Source organism: Anser anser, assembly GCF_964211835.1.
Source record: "Anser anser genome assembly, chromosome: 16".
NCBI classification, from domain to species: Eukaryota; Metazoa; Chordata; class Aves; order Anseriformes; family Anatidae; genus Anser; species Anser anser.
In genome coordinates this window covers 11177572-11194619 of record NC_139737.1, presented here as the reverse complement: position 1 = coordinate 11194619, position 17048 = coordinate 11177572, and the positions used below count along the sequence as shown (strand labels likewise).

The window sequence follows — 17048 nt, the reverse complement described above, 5'->3', positions numbered from 1 at the left end:
TCTAAGTAATGAAATGAGGTCAAGATCAAGAAAGGACCCTGCAGGGAGTGCCTCTAAATTGATCAGCTTTTCATTGGGAGGACATTTAAGTGTCAGTTCCCCAGAGGCCTCTGTATTGCATCATCCCACTCTTGCCTTTCAAGGGAGAAAAGCTTGTAGAGAACCTGCTATTTCTTTGAAAGGATCAGACATTACTTCAAAAGTGCTTTCTTAAGGGCTGCATGCTTGTATGTCGATAGCCATATAGAAAACTTCAAATTCCTCTTTTCCTCTTGACAGCCAAATCAGCTGGAGTCAAAATTAGCTGAAGAGCAGAGTCTCTTCCCCCTCTGCATTGCCACCAGCCAAGGGCTTGACCAGAGGCAGTGAGATCCTGATATAACCCAAGCTCTAAATATTTGGAACTTTCTAAATATTTGTTGCTTGACTGGTACACAAGCATGCACTGGGGACAATGATCACATGTCCCAAAGGTGTTCGTGGGCATCGAAGTCTCAAGAGCCCCAGCATGACTGCAGTTTGCTGAGTGAGGACTCAGAATAGCCCCTGTAATGTGACTAAGGCAATAGGCAGAGGAGCCTTGTGGTTTCAGAGCAGGATGCTCACAACCAAAGACGCAGTGAAGTCTCCAGTGAACATAATATGAAAGCTGTTAAAATCAAAGTATATACTGTGCAAAATTATTTTTAGCCTGTTACAGCAGACCCTGAGCAGCTGTGTCCCTTTCTTTTGTACTTGGATTAAATATATTGTTAATTAAAAAGTGCAATTACCATGGAAATACCAACTTTGAGCCATGCTCTCCTTTGCTGTGAGGACTACGTTCACAGAGAAGGACTCTGGGCTAAGAGACCCTCCAGAAATATTTAACCCAAGAATGTTTTTTCAGCCATTTAAGATTCCATGAATTGTTAATAAGCATTTAAGTGCAATAATAAAGTATGTATATATACCATTACAGAAAAAAAATCTTTGGCATTGCAAAACTGGTTGCCAGGAAAAAGTTCAGGGCCTGGTTATTTTGTGGGCAAAAAAATGACTTCAGATATGAGCTGAAAAGGGCAATTTCAAAGCAAATAGCAGAAATATACAGCAGCTCGTGTACACTAACTGTGGCATCAAAATTACAGCCATAAATAAGAGACAAAAAGAAATAGCATGGTGAGGCAGATGGATGAAACTAGGAAGGAAATTCTGCAAATTATATTTTCTTTTGCATATGGAAGTATTAAAGTTTCTGATGAGCTCTCCTCCTCCACAGATTGGCACTGTGCTCCTGTTATCCCATTAAAGTGTCTAAATAGGTTTTCAATAGATATTCTATCAATTTGGAAAATATCGTGTCTGTCTTTTCTGCTGACTGAAGTGTTGTGTTGTTAAATCTCTGGCAGGGTGGGCGGGTGAATTATACCATGCTTCACACTTTTATTAATAAAGTGGAGCGTCGCTCTTGCTCAGGGGATGAATCTTCTGTTTACACAGGGTCTTTGCTCTCCATGACAGCTGATGTCATGCATCTCCAAAGGTCTAAATGCTAACATCCTAATAAAGTGTTTTTTAAATAAGTGTAGAAGCAAACACAGTAATTGCTTGATGTTAGCTAGTGGTTTGATCTGAAATAAGAAGACTTCATGGTAAATTGTTTAGCTAAATGAGAAGTGCCATCTGCTAACAGAAGCCAGGGAGAGACCCAGCAATTAGGGCTGGCAGTGGGACGTGAGAGGAACCACCCTCTCCCCTTGTCCTGCTCAGCAGGACAGGGGCAGGGCCATGGGCAGGCATGGCTGAACATCATTTAAGCCTCTGGAAACACAGCATCCCTTCAGGGATATTGCGTCACAGGATATCACCACCCTTCTTGGTGTCCACGCTAGGGGAAATGTCAGTGTTTTCTTATACTGTCCCTGACATTGAAGGTCTGTTCCCCTGGCCCCAAGCTTTGGTTTTTAGAGGGATCTGGAGCAGCTCAGACACCAGAACGGTCCATCTGAGTGCCTCCTGAGTGCCCGCAGTGTGCTGGTGGTGGTACAGCTGCTCCCAGCAGCTGTTCTGGCTGTTTCAGGAACATCTTCATGGCCCTGTGTTGTGACTTACACTAAGGTGGTGACAACACCTGTCTGTTTTGAGAGCAAAAACTGAATATCATGCTTTCTGAAGACAGAAACTGTCTTCTGCTGCTGTGGGCTTGTGGCAACACCAGCGCAGGTCAGTGCTAGTGCTCAGAGCCATGCTGAGGTCCTGTTGGTCACGCACAAGATTACAGCCTTACAGATCTTTCCCTGCAACATCATAAACCTGTGTGTTTGGCAACACAGGGAGATATTGGTTATTAGAGGAGCACAGGCTGCCAGGAATTTAGCAGAAGATGCTAAGGCAAAACTCCCTTTGGATGCATTTAGCAGTCACGCAGTGGATTTGCACAGCTAATAAGAATAGGGGGAGGCTAAAAACCTCAGAGCCTTGGTCCATCTCCACAAATGCTCACAAAATAAACCTCAGTCAGCTCACAAGATATAAGGGCTCATTTTCACTGGTTATTTTTAACACTCAACATTTGATGGAAATAGCTGGTATCCAGGTATTTTCCTTTATCTGTTTATGGATTGTAGAAACCAATAAATATGAATATGCATCAAACAGCTAAAAGGAAAATGGTTCAAAAATGCTTCTAGGTAACCTCAAGTTCAGGGTTTTTCCACAAAGATATTGTTGATAGCTCTGAAAAAATATTTTTTTCCTCTCCCACACAGTCCTACTGAAGTGCATAGGAGACTGTGTCTATGCATCATGATTTTCTCCTCTAGGAGATTCTTGACAGCCAAACTGTCTGCTGTGTTGTTCCATCTTTGCTTGCCAGCACACCACAGGTACCAAGGAATCAGATTGTCAGAGAGCTGCTTGAGGAGCCCCCTGAGCCTCTGAAGCCTGCTGGTGTATCAGATCATAGAACTGCCAAATTTCAAGAAATACTGTCCTCCTTTACCTGACTGAAGAAACTCTAGCTATTTATCTTCATGTCAGCTTGCCCAGTCTTCTTCCCTATAGAAGGCAGTGACAATGCTTCAGCTTCTCAGAGAAAGGTAGGAGGACTCCAGCTGGATGACACACATTGACTTTGATGGAAGATGGATGGTCAGATTCACCCACCAGCTGTGATGTTTCAAACTGGGAACAGTCATTCCTCTTTGGAGAAAACAAGCACTTCGATAACCCATCCACAGTAAATCCCTCTCACCCTTTGAATAGCGGCATCCCAGGTATTTCTCCTATATCCATAGCTGCATTACCTTTGGAGCTGGTATGCATCTGAGGAGGACCAGGCATACAAAAAATGATATAAAATTTCCAAACTTCTCAACTCCCCACATTCTGTATAAACTGCTTTAAACAACACCCTTGATATTGGCTGACATATTTGAGTACAAGCATCCAGTTCAAGGGGGGTGTTTTCAAGAACAGTTTCAACAAAAACATGAAAACTTTAAGAGAAATATAGTGTTAACAAGAAGGAATACTGTAATTATATTATGGTCCTGTTACATACACTGATTATTATAACATCAAATTTATCTTGGGAGGTGCAGAACTGATTTTACAGAAAACATTTCAGTTGGGTGGTGTGGTTTCAGATCAGGTCAGCACAAAGGAAACCATCCTTGAAGTACTGCAAGATTTAACTAAATAAACCATAGCTGATCTGGTATTAGCCAGGTCTTCCCAGGAGGTTTCACAGGAACTCCTGCTTAGAATCTTACAGAAATGTTTTCCTGCGCTCCTTCAAGTTATCCTGTTGAGACATTACTCAAAGAGCAGACCCCGGACAAGGTTCACTCTGGATTCACTCACTCCATTTGTCAGCCATAATTCACTTTTGTTCTTCAAACCTGAGAAACGGAAACTGTAAATCATTATTGGTAATCTTTAGCCTATCATCAGCAAACAAGGACTAACATCCTTTGGAAGTGTCTTCTGAAAGCCACAATTACGTACTGACCTCCATATTTACTGCTCATACCCTGGTTCACTGCAGTTTTTACAAGATTGTCAGAAAAAAAATCAGTAGTCATTTGCATTGAGAAACCCTTTCTCATAGCCAAAACACACAGCAGGTGTTGCATGAGCTGTATTTATGCCTGATCCTTAGTTTATTTGTTACACAGATCTTACGATGCTGCAGCATCCTGGCATGTTTAGCAGGTATCCTCACTGATGTGGCAAATTGTGGCGCATGTGTTAGGGTCAAGTAAGGCTTTGTAAACAGCCAGTTTTAGACCACTTAATTCTGCAGAGCACATACCTATACAGCACCCCCCTGGTGCCACTAGTCTCCCTTCAAATTGGCAGTGCTCCACTAATTCAGCCACATACAGGGAAAATGTTTTTTTTCTTTTTCATTCTCTTGATGAATCAGAAGCACTGCAGACACTTGGGCTTTGGGCATTCTGCAGCATATTTGGTTTTCCTGCAAACATTTAGTCAAGTTGGTTTAATAGTGTTGTTAAACTGCACAATGGGTTGCATGGTCTATTCTTCATTATAATAAAGAAAAATGCTGTATTTTTCCCCCTTCAAGTCTACCATTTGAACAAGTTGTTCCGGTTTCCCCATGCTAGTGGCCCAGATATTTATCATGTTACGGAACAGATTTGACTTTCCCCAGATTTAGCTAATTTTCTAAAAAAAATAATTTTAAAAGTTTGCTTGCTGGGCAAGCTCCAAGACAATTCAGACTATATTTGGTACAAATCTGCAGCTACAGATAGGAGAGAGGCACAAGCATGGAGAACCCCCAGAGTAAAGGATTCAGTCAATTATTTCATGCATGCCTACAGCCTACATGCCTACAGGAGGCACAGCACATCTTGTCTCTTGACAACAGGGTTTCTACAGATTGAAGTGGGGCTGTTGCAATGCATGAGGAGTGAGAAGAGGCAACAGGCACATAGGACCACAAGAAAACATCCCACTTTCAAGTGCCAGCTTCTCATCTCCAAGTAGGAGCTGGCCCAAACCCAGCAGCTTCCTTGGAGGTTGTTTCTGGTTTGGTCTCCATTGTGCAAGGAATTATAAGGTCTTTTCCTCATCATCTGACAGCCATCACACACATCTGACTGCATACAGTCAGATAAAACCTACAGCTATGTAGGGTTTCTCTAGCTGGTTATCCTGTGGAGATTTCAAAGGAGCTCCCAGACTACCTAAATGCTCCATCCACCCTGCTCCTGCTTAGATCACTGTCACCTTCTCTGAAAGACAATCCCATATACGTTTCCAAACTAAGTAAAAAATTCCTTGCAACCTAGTGCAAAAGAGGTGCCATTTCTTGGGATTCTTCTGTCGTTCCTGCTTTGGCTGGGAGTAGAGGCAATGACAGTGTACGCAACTTGGATTAAAGTTGCTATTTTTGTGAAGGAAATGCTTGGTGTTTCAGTAATTTTAAGGTGGAGTCTATCTATCAATGCTATCCTGTCTCATAGGAGGCTGTCAGAGTGAACTCTCTGCATATTGATTTTAAGACTTTTGGAAAGAAAATCATCATTTGTGCTCATGCTTTGACCTGCTTCCTGTGCTGCACTCCACTGCCTTTTCCAGTGTATAAAGAGGTTGCAAAAACATCCCAGGAAGATAAAGTTCATGGTCTCAAACCCTCAGTTTGAAACTATAAAGTACTATTTGCTCTCTGATACCATGAATAGTCTTCCCAGACTCACATAATTTGGGTTCAGGTTCATGAAATTTGTCACAATACATCTAGTGGGTTAGTGAAGTCTGTTTTCTTTTAGAATTCACCTCTTCACTTTCTTGTGAATTCTGCTGGATTAATGAAACAGACAGTGAATGAAACAGACATTTTATCAGATCAATTATCATATCTAACAATCTGGGAGGAAAAAGGAGTGAAAAATAATGGATTAGTCAGTGAGGGATATTGGGGAAGACATATTGAACTGAGTAATTTTCAACTTATTGCAAATATGGGGTAACAAATTAATAAGAAAGCTGAATTTGGGTAATAACCATCACACTGCTGAGATGAATTGTCTTATGCACATTGCATATATCTGTAATGTAATGTAATGAGCTGGACAGGAAAATTCTGAAAAAAGTCTTGAGGGATTTAAATATTAGCAATCAGTGGTGCTTCTGTCTCGCCTCCATAGCTATTAGAAATAATATGTTCATTTACTTCTAGAGTACCTGTCCCTCCTCTTCCCAGAAGGGTAGCCTCACTATTCCAGGAGTTGAGAGCCCCATAATCCAAGCTGAGTTTCCAGACGGCCTTGGTGTCCTTGCAGGGACTCCAGTTTGGTGCACAGCCCTTGGGCATCCATCCCACCATGGGGGGGGTCAGACTCTGAGAGGTCAGTCCCCAGCTGTGAAACCGGGGTGAGGATTTCTCAACATCTGGTATTTTGCAGAGAGGTTTGTAAGAAAGCATTTTATTGCACAGTACTGGAGAATATAGGTCCGTGCGTTATCATTACAACCATTTCTCTGAATTTGATGCAGAGACAGATTTGCTAGCCTTTGAACTCTCCTTTGTTTCAAGCACTCCAGGCACGGATGGGACTTGGTTATCTTCTAAAGAATTTTTGTCAAAAATTAAAGAAACTAAACCTAATAAAAATATTAATAGCAAGGTTTTATTTATAAGCCATATCTGACCTTTCACTGACATCAGTTACTGTTTCATTGACGTTGAAATAACAGGTAAGTCTTGTACTTTTGAAGTAAAATGTTGATCAAGCTGCCTTGTGGGTGTGATGCCAGCCAGAACAGAGCAGTGAGCACAGACACTTGCTAACCCCTAATTATAATATCTCACATTGGCAAGAGACACATTGCGAGACACATTCTAGTTTCATGAGAAGTGCTGAAACTTTGATCTATTTGCAAGGGGTCATTTGCATCAGAAATGTCCAGGCTGAATGTTGCTCCTTTCTCATCTCTTCTTTACCATACACGCTCTCTTGCCTGGCTAATAGCAATACTGAGAGCTCCAAACACTCAGAAATCATGGTTCAGGTCTAAAAAGCATGAGGATAATATTCTGAAAATCGTGGTACTTTAAAAAAATAGTACAAATGGGGAGTTCTTGTATTTGCTGTCTGGGGTCCAGCAGGATTAAGGTGACTAACGTGCACTTATTTGCATTAAGAGACACAGACCTTAATCACCAAAATCTTGTCAGCTAGCAGCTTGCTTTTCTGAGAAATTCATGCCTCCTGACAGGGATTGTTCAAAACCACAAAATTCTGATTGCAGAAAGCCTTAGCACCAGTATGAGACATGGCCCACCTTCTCACTTGGAGAAGTCTCATGAGGAACATGGTTGCTACTTCTGTATTGTCATCTGACCAGCAACAGGTGGGCACCCATACTATAGTTGATGGAAAATCCAGTGATGCAGTAGTGGGGGATTATATGGCCCAAAGGGGTTTTCAGAGAACCCCCTCTGCTCCCTGGTCAATGTCTTGTTAATCCCGCCCCCCTGTGGAGCATCAACATCCAAGTGATATTTCACCTGTGGGTGAATCAGCCACAGACAACTGCTTCCTTTTTGCCCTCTGAGATAGGAGATATGTATCTTGTGTCTCTCCACACTTAAATGCTGTATGTAAGGCTACAAAGTCTGGGCAGTCTTGCAGGACTGGTGCTCCTACCATCCTGCATATAGGTCAAAGCCAAACCGCGGGAAGTTGTGAAGAATGCTTGGTTGTCAGACGAATGAGAACGTGGACACTCAGCACAGCCATCACTGACCTTCTGATGCCTCGCTGCCTGGTGCATTCAGCAATTCTGGTAAGCTTTTTGTCCTTGGAGATGTACGTACAAGCCCTGAGTCACTCCAACTCACTGTGTGCAAAACACTGAACAGCAGAAGATGACTCTCTTGGTCACTACTGAGCCAGGTCAGATAAGGATCAATGATAAGCGTATGTATAATTTGCATGATAATCTCCTATTACTACCTTATATACATCCTATGTGGATGGACATCTTAAGAAAGTCCAGTTGGTGTCGTAGGCCCAGCTTTTATTTAAGAGGGTTTTCCAGGCTATCCAAAACCAATACAGGATATCAGGTTTTGTGCAGTGGGTAGTTCTTTTGTCTCTAGAAGGTACAGGTCACAGGTGCAGTCCCTTTGCTCTTCCTAGAATAACCGTGTGATAGAAGAGCTGCTACAGGTCCTCAGTTCCCACACTTCCAGGGCAATACAGTACATGAGACAGGCATCCAGGTACGAGCTGATGTATCTAGACTGTTTTTTCAAACCTGCATCTCCCTACATGCGATCTCAGCATGCAGCTGGGAAATCTCATGGTCCCTGTGACAGTCTTTCAAATGGGCACATAGCAATTCTGTGCCAACAGCTTGAGCCTGCAGGAAACCTGGCCCTGCTCAGAGGGGTAACTGCTTCCTCTGCTTCATCTGAGACAGCAGCTCTAACATTAGTAGCATTAACTATTCACTTGCTGATCATTTCAGCTTGTCAAAATAAGGAAATGACTGTAGTGAAGCCCTCGGAAAGGGTACAAGACGCCTGTTGCTTTGGGGAAGGACATCGATTGACAAAGAGAAAGGAAAACAACAGAAGAGCAACACAGCAAGGATGGTGAAAAAGCAAAGGGTAGAAACACAACAGGCCTGCAGCAAGGCAGATTCTGAGTAGAACAGGTCAGAGGGGATTTTTTTTCTTCCTTGCACAAAGTTTTGACTTTCCATAGAAGGCAGAAAATCTCAAAAGAGGAATTTTGTTTTTAACAGCTGACAACAAAAATCACTTGAAAAAAATAGTCTGAGAAAAGGAAGAAAATAGCTGAGGAACAGCTGTTTCTCTGGGAAACAAAACCACCATCAAGGAAAACATACATGTCTTAAAAACTAGTGGAGGAGTCTGCTGGAGCCTGCCTTCTCCTGGTGGGCAGGAGAGAGAGGAGCTCTTCTGAGCCCCTGGCTGAGCAGCTTCCAAGCACCAGCTCATTGCTCAGCCACTGCTGGCTGCCCGAGCCCCAGCTTCTGCTAGCTTGCAGGGGCATCGCTGAACACAGCCGAGGCTTTACAGGGGATTGTACAAGCAGACTCATTAAGCAAGAGAAGCTTTAGGCAGGAGAACAAGAGAAGAGAAGTTTCAGAGCAGGGAAAACTTCTGTGCTGTGAAGCTGCCCCAGGGTGGGAGAGGGAAGACAAGAGGATCAAGTTCGGGAGAAAGCTGCGAAGGGCAGAGGCAGGTCCTGGGCCACCCCAGAGAGCCTCCTGCCAACCCAAGAGATGCTCCAGAGTGCTTAGATGGAAAATAAAATAATAATAAAAGCAACAGAACAATGAAAGCCATGCCAGATTTTATGTGAGCCAGGCACTTGGTGCACTGTCACCTGGAAGAAGGCATCGGTCAGATGGTGCGCACTGCCTGTGTTTGCTGGCACATGCCCCAGGAAAACAGCAGGACCTACACATCTGATGTTCTGGGAGAGGGTGGGCTTTGACACTACTACCCAAGAACAGCAAATACCCCCTGCTGTCAGGGAGGGCTCTGGCAGAAGAACTGCGCCCAGGAGGGCACCGGAATGCAGTGCTGACCTCTGTCCAAGCTGCAGGGGCTCCAAGTGCTGCAGCCTCGAGGTGCAGGAGCCAATGCAAGAATCTCATATGTGAAGGGACAAAGAGTTTTTTCTTCCACAGCAGTAGATACGTCTTACTAAATTCGTAACATGTAGCTGTAGCCCTGAAAAAAATCAGCTCAGGTTGTGCCTGAATATCCTCTGTGCTGCAGAATTTAAAGTGGTGGCTGGGAACAGTTCCTTAATGCACTCCGGGCAAGACATTAAAAGCAGAGGTCAGAGGCAGAAGCCAGTAGTGCTACTATGACTTGTTTATCATCTATAATTGTATTAGGCCAACGTAGATGTGCACAAAATCTCAAGAAGTGCTGTCAGAGATGAAGGAACAAAGCAGACTGACAGACTTGCTGCAACACACTGCAAGCTCAATCAATTTTTGTCTGAACAAAACACCTGTAAAGCTAGTTTTTGAAGTTTTTCTGTAGCAAGTACAGAATCATGAAAGGTAGTGCAGAAGGTGCTAGTATAAACTCAGCTCAAATCCAGACCACAGCCTGGGTTAGCCTGAGTTAGACCTAAGCTAAAGGAGATTACAAGGACATCTGAGAAAGCAAACTCCTCATTATGGTGAGTTATTAAAAGGTCTTGATTCATTTAATACAGTAAAATGAAGGCTGAGAGGAGTCAGCTACTGTCTATATATATATATCGAGGAAAAGGGAAAAACAAATACACAGAATAAGGAAAAAAGTAACATACTTGAGCTAAAGTCAATATTCCATTAAAAAAGTCAACATAAATAAATAAAAGTAACAACTTAATTTATTTTAATTAGATATGAGAAGATAGGTCCTTACCATCTTAATAGTGATGGGAGTCTCTGTAACTAAAACCTCTGAGAGCTGAATAGCAGAGAAACACCCAGAGAAGAGCAGAAAGGCACCCATTAAAGTAGGTGGTGGGTGAGGAACCAGCCTATAAAACCTCACACACCCCCAGCAGCTGGAGAAAATATGGTGGTAGCTGTTAAAGGCAAGGTGCTTGTTAATAGCCTCATAGAAAAGTAAGAGAAAGTGTAGGCAGTTTGTTTTTACTTTATGTTTAAAAAAAAACAAAACAAAACACTTTTTTCCCTGCTGTTTATTTAAGTTTTCTTTTTCCCTGCCTAGATCACATGCCAGCATTTTGTTAGAGCTGTTTTGTTGCTGCATATCTAAACTTCTTTTTCCTAGCCACAGCCCCAGTAGTGGGAGCTTGAGGAAACTGGGTCTAATAGAGCCTGCAGATAAAGCTTTTCTTTTCACATGGCTGTTTCCTATTTTCAGCAGCTAGGCGATGCTAACTTCAGTGCACTTCAGCAGCTTCATTCTTTGCTGCAGTACAGGTAGCTGAGGTAACACTTTCGGGGTGTCCCCAAAGCCCAGCTGTGCACTCATCTTACCCCACAGAAGTTGTCCTTCTGCTGTCAGCCCCTGCCTGTGACTGCTCCAGACCGTCTCCTGTACCACTCTGTTGAGCAGCATAGATTCTTTGACAATCCAGTAACTTAATTATACGGCTTTCAGCAACTCGGAGATGGATCAGCCTTAGTTTAAATAGTGTGTAAGCAATAAAACCTTAAATAACAGGCATACAAGAAAACTAAACAAAAACAAGTGAAACAAAAAAAATGTTGGCTGTATTACTTCTGCAGTATGCCCTACAGTGTAAAGCACTGTCTGGGGGAAATCAGGCAATGCTATAATTAGATTTTATCATAATGCATTTGAAGAAGAAAGATGAAATGTGGTCACAAAGAAGCAATAAGTCTGGCACAAAAACCTCACCTTTAAGTCTGGTTTTCAATCTTCAGTAAATTGGCCTCATATAGTTTCCTTGTATGTGTTTTCATTTTTCTTAAGCTTTTAAGAGCTGCAAAGCAGACATTCCATCTTATGGCATCATCTTTGATCTCCTTGGCGTTCATTAATGGACTAGGGCTGGCCGGATGCCTTGCCTGGCTATGTGCCACAGGGGCTCAGAGGAAGGCACAACCCCACGGCAGCGCCAGGCGTTCAGCCCGCTCTGTGGGGTGGCTCCAAGGCTGCAGTCCTCTGAGACCCAGTGACCCAGCCTGCTTTTCTGCCATGCAGTCTGGCTTTTGTGGCTCACAGGAAAACTTAGTCTGGAAGAGCCACTTGGAGGTCTCTGGCCCAAAACTGAGCTGAACGGTGGCCACATACACCAGGTTTTTGAGGGCCTTATTTTGTGAGTCTGTCTGAGGACGAACACTTAATATTGGGCCCCTGCTCTAGTATTTAATTAATCTCATGGGAAAACACTTTCAGGGTTAAAAAAATGTGCCTGTGGTTCAGTTGTTGCTGGAGGGCAAGTTATAAATGACGTGTGGAATCAGATACAGGTTCTGCCTGCTGGCTTGCACTGGTACCTGCTGGGGGCTGGTACAGCTTTTGATGGCCTTTATTCACCTCCATTGCTGCTCACTGCAGTCATAAAATGGGTGGGCAGAAGGGCCACTGGCAGCAGCAGGCAGGTTCCTCCTACCTGAAACAAATAGTCACAAGCAGGTCAAAGCTTCAGAGCTTGCCTTAGGCCAGCATTGCCTGCACAGGAGATGGGCTGCAGGACACGGAGCTGTTCCCACCACTGGAGACACCAGGAATAGCTGCTCAGTGAGAAGTATTGACACACATACCTGCACCATACTTGTTTGCAAGCACAAAGGCAAAGAGACAAAAGGCTCGCATCTGCTCATCCCTCGTTACTTCTTCCTCCCTTTGGGTTGGCTTCTGACCCCTATGGTGTGCGGCCAGGCAGCTGCCCCAGCCTGGACCCAGCAGGGCAAGCCTGAGGTAGGCTGGAGAGGTGGGGCAGGGGGCTGAGGGGTGCATGGGGACCCCTCGCCCTGCCTGGGGGAGCCCAAAGGCTTTCATGCCAGCAGTGCCATGACACCTGCAATCACAGCCTCAGTCTGGTTCTTGCACCAGCAAGGGAACATGAGCCAAGTGCTCCTTCCCAGCTCATTTTGCAGGGTGTTGCTGTAGCCCTTTTCATGTTGGTCTGGAGGAATAATGAAACACAGCAACAATTCCCAAGTGTATTCCCTCCTTGGAGGGCTGAAGGGTGAGGCTGCGAGCTCAGACTGCGTATTCAGTGGAGCAGAGGGACCCTGTACTGGGTCAGAAGTGTCCCTTTGTGTCACCCAGGCCTGATCTGGAACTCTCTACCATGAAGAGAGAAGATGGTGCTAAACACCTCATCTAATAGAACATCTGCCATGTACCTTCCTACAACTTTCATTTATAGTTATCTGTAATACAAGGTTATGTTCCCTGAGATCCTGGGAGCAGAAAGCCCATCCTTCACTATTATTCTGCACAGATTGTCTTGATGGCTTGGTAAGTGAATTATGTAGGAGACATTATACTGTGAAGAGCTGACCTTGTCCTTAACCTCAGCACATTCTTCAATTAATGCCCTGCAAGATAAATTAATTCTATTAATCCATACAGGCCTCTGAGAAGTTGAATTTGGATTTTTGCATTTCTCACTAAACCAGCTTCTCCCTTTCCCTTCCTAATGATCCTTTGCTTACAATCAATAGATAAAGGCTCGGTGATATTTGAAAGCAAAAATACACAGTGCTTACTGTACTTACAGTCTGCTTGCCCCCTGCAACCCAGCTGTGAAGGAGCTGAGAAGATGCTGAGAAGCTGATATGTATTTTTCTGGTCCCAACAGACCTTGCAGCTTTTCCTTACATGATTGGTGCTACAAAAGGCAAGCAGCCTTATCACAAGCAACAGTCACCCCAGAGCCAGCAGTCTGCAGTACCAGCCCTGATTTGCTTACACCACTGTCTGTAGCTTTAAGCAACGTGCTCTGCAGTCATACATGAGTGCAAATGGAAAGGGTGGCCCTATAATGAGCTTTTTTGGGAACATGCAGAGGTCCATGTTCTGGGAGGCTTCCATGAAAGTTTCTGCCAGGGTGAGCTCCTTGCAGTGTAATCCCCAGTCAATGCACAAGAATCTCTAAGCACAGCTGTGTCAGTGCAGCTTGTCAGGAGCATGCACAGATAGCAATGTATTTGGGATCTCCTCCAAAAGATGTAGCACTGTTTGTCCTGGAGGGTGCTGGAATGGAAATGTTCCAGGTTCAGTGCGCTAGAGAAAGACCTTGGACTGGAAAAGGGACTGGAAAAGAAATTTTGTATTATGCCAACAAGAGGCAGCTTCGTGGATGCCTTCCTATGCCTGCTACCTCCTGACCCTCCAACACTTCTGAAGACCAACCCAGTGTCTCACTAGACCGTGTCTGCAGCTCCAAGCAGCTCTGGGAGCGCTGCTTCCCTTGTGTTTTCTTGCTGTGACGTGAGCACAGTCAGGCAGTGCAGTCAGGAGCTAGGAAAGAGAAGTAAACAACTCTGGGAATTTGTTTGGACTGCCTCTCATTCTAGCAAAGCACCAGAGTCTGTGGGAAGGGAGACCAAATTTCACCTGGAGCCCCTTGCCCACTGGTCCCATGGAAAACAAGTCCCTGTGCTGCATTTTGACTCCTCAGCCATCTTTCAGACAGGGCAGGGCACGGACCTTGGAGAAAATGTGGCTGGCTGACCACAAGGCAGGTGTCCAGCAGGGCTCTCCTGGGCTGCACTTCCCAGGTGCAGATGCAGCGTTCATGGTCGATGTCTTAACCACAAGGACCTCGAGAATGCTTCAGTGTTGCTTGAGTATCACTACCAGTAACATGCTGAGCGCTTATTCATCAAGTAACCTAGGTGTTTTGGTTTATTTTATTATGTTTTATGGGTTAGATATGGCAGCTGACAGTATCTAGGATATGTCAGTGATGATGAAGGAGACCATTTCTTATGGCATAATAATGATGATTAAGGATGGGATTTCTCCAAAGCAATCAGGGAAGTCAATGAGAGTCAATAAGAAGAGGGTGCCTCATTTCCTTAAGGTGCTTTTGAAAATCCTAGCCTAAAACATTGATATTTCATGTGGACAAATTAAAGTCTGTGTGGGGGAAGTCTCAAATCCTTTTTGAAAAATGATATGCACATAGTAATTGGAACAGATTAAATACGAATATCTGCAGCAGCTTAACCTTTTATTCTCCTTATTTAAATAAAGCACTGGATGTTTTAGTCATAAACAACTGTAAACTACAGCTAATAGGGGGCCAGATCCAGACATGTCAGCTGGCTCAGCTGCCCAGACACGAGCAGGACAATTCTGATCCAACCCAGCCAGAGATCAGAGGTTAAGTATAAGATGTAACCAGAGCAGTATTATCAAGTTGCAAATACATTCAGAGAAGTGCTGGCTATTCAGTGCTCAGCATACATAATGTCTCCGTAGGCAGCCAACATTCAGACTAGAAATAGGGCCATGGCTGTGTGCAGTGAGGCTAATTAACTGGAGCAACTTAACTTAGGAATGCAAGAAGTTCTCAGTGGTATGAAATTTCCAGACTGGGATAGGAAACCATTGGAAAGAAAGAATCTAGAGCAAACAAACAGGGATCTAAGTGCAGTGATCATGGGGAAACCCTGTTCTGAGTGAAAGAGGAGGTTGGATTTGATGGCCAAAATGGGCTGGGTGTAGATGCTGTGCTGCTGCTTCTGAACAGGCAACAACAGCAGCCTGGCTTCTCAGGGTGCATGCGGATTTTCCCTTTCCTCTGCAATCACTCGGGCTCACTGATCACATATCACATGTCTCATTTTGTTTCATGTCTGATGAAACTCTAGGTCTCAATAGGAAGCCTTATGGGAAAAGCTGTGTTTCACCTGGTGTCACACCAGAACTATTACAGCCAGCTGGTTTCATCTGCTTTCTGTTTAAGCTCATCAAATGGCTTGGGAGTGCTCACAACTGGCTTTCTCCATCCACTTCATTAGTCCCCAGCTTGCAACAAAGCCTCAGCTCAAATGACTTTCCTATAAATATATGTGCAGTTCTGACTATTTCACACCACTCTGACAGCACAGGCTTGCATCAAGCAAACTCACCGCATGATACATCAGCGATGAGGAGGAAGGAAGAGACAAAGAAGGAGGTATTTGGTCTGATTTATGAATGCTGGGTGAAAATGAATATATACCTGAATGCTGACAGACTTACAACTGCTGACAACTATAACCTATGCATTTCAGAGGGCAGTGTTTCATCAAATGCTCCTCAGGTATTCTGGAGTGGATTTATACAGCAGGCAGTAATACAACACAAAAGGTAAGGTAAACTGGGTGCAAGTAAATCACTAACTTTCCATGAGCAAATAGAAGCTCTTCGTGTCTTGGCTGGCATATACAAATACATATACAAATGGAGAGGACGGAGGCATGCTTCTAGTGGCTCGTCCTTGGAGTTGGGGGCTGTGTCTAGAGCAGAGCTCGGCAACCTGTGCAGTGGGATAGCACCAGAAGTCCCTGCAGAAACTTCTGCCATTGCTGCATTTCCCAAAGCAAAGCTCCCCACGGGATTGCCACCCCTCTAAGGAGGTGGTTGAGCAGCCATGGGTGAGAGGTGTCCTCCTTTGTGGGAGGGTCTGGGCTGGGTCACACTGGAGGGCACTGAGCCCTATGTCCTGTCCCTGCTGGTGGCCCCTGCTCTGGGAAGCCCTCCAGAATAAGGCAAGCATATAAGAGATGCTAGCCTAAAACACATGACAGTGCTGAAGCTCATGGTAGCAATGCCACAGCAAGGATGAAGTCCTGCTGGGGAATAACTCATGTATGGCTTCAGGAAAAGCAAATTGCTCCCATCGTCTGCGTGTTCAGCTGAACATCCCTTGGGGCACCATAAAACTGCACCACCCTACAGCTGAGCCCACTGGTGATCCTGCTCTGGATCAGATTCCTCCCTGCCTTTGCTGTGTTGGCTTGTTCTGCTGTGTCCCATCCAGCTCCCTGAAAACCTTCCTCCTCCAAGGCCTCTCTGAATCAGACCTGCCTCCTGCAGCTCCCTCTCCCTCCTTCTGTGCCCTGGTGAAGTTCCCACTCCTTCTATGGGTCAGCTGCCTGGCTCTGGATCCCTTACGGGGTCCCCACCTGCCTGCTTGCTGTCCTCAGGGTGCTTCAGGCACCTTTAGGCTGCAAGCTGGGGTACAGCCTCGTGGCCAGGTTCCTGCTGCCATCAGCTCCACGTTAAAGACACTGGGACCCAGGGACAGGACACCACCTGCATGTTCACCCTGTCTTCGCCTTCCTCCAACTTGCACCAGGCAGAGCTTGGGGTCCAGGTCCTGATTCACTCCAGCAAGTGTAAGAACAGCTCTGGTCCATGAGCTGGTTTTCCAGCTCTTCCTGGTTTTGTCATTTGAAATATTTTGGGGGCTGTGAGCACATTTCCCATTATGTACATATCATTTGCTTTTCCCTTTGTATTCATGATTTAATAATTTTTGAGTCTGTCACAATCAGCGTTGAAAAGAGCGTAGCTAGGTGCAATGGAATAATTTGAAAAGAAATGCTAA

General features: G+C 44.6%; 1 long non-coding RNA gene across 1 annotated transcript; it reads right to left on the bottom strand.

Moving 5' to 3' along the window:
• Positions 1-927: 927 nt before the first annotated feature.
• LOC310882539 lies at positions 928-10890 on the bottom strand. The gene is made up of 2 exons (XR_014573011.1): positions 10421-10890; positions 928-3884 (listed from the first exon to the last, which is right to left on the bottom strand). It is a non-coding gene; the product is annotated as an uncharacterized lncRNA (long non-coding RNA).
• Between the last annotated feature and the right edge of the window lie 6158 nt (positions 10891-17048).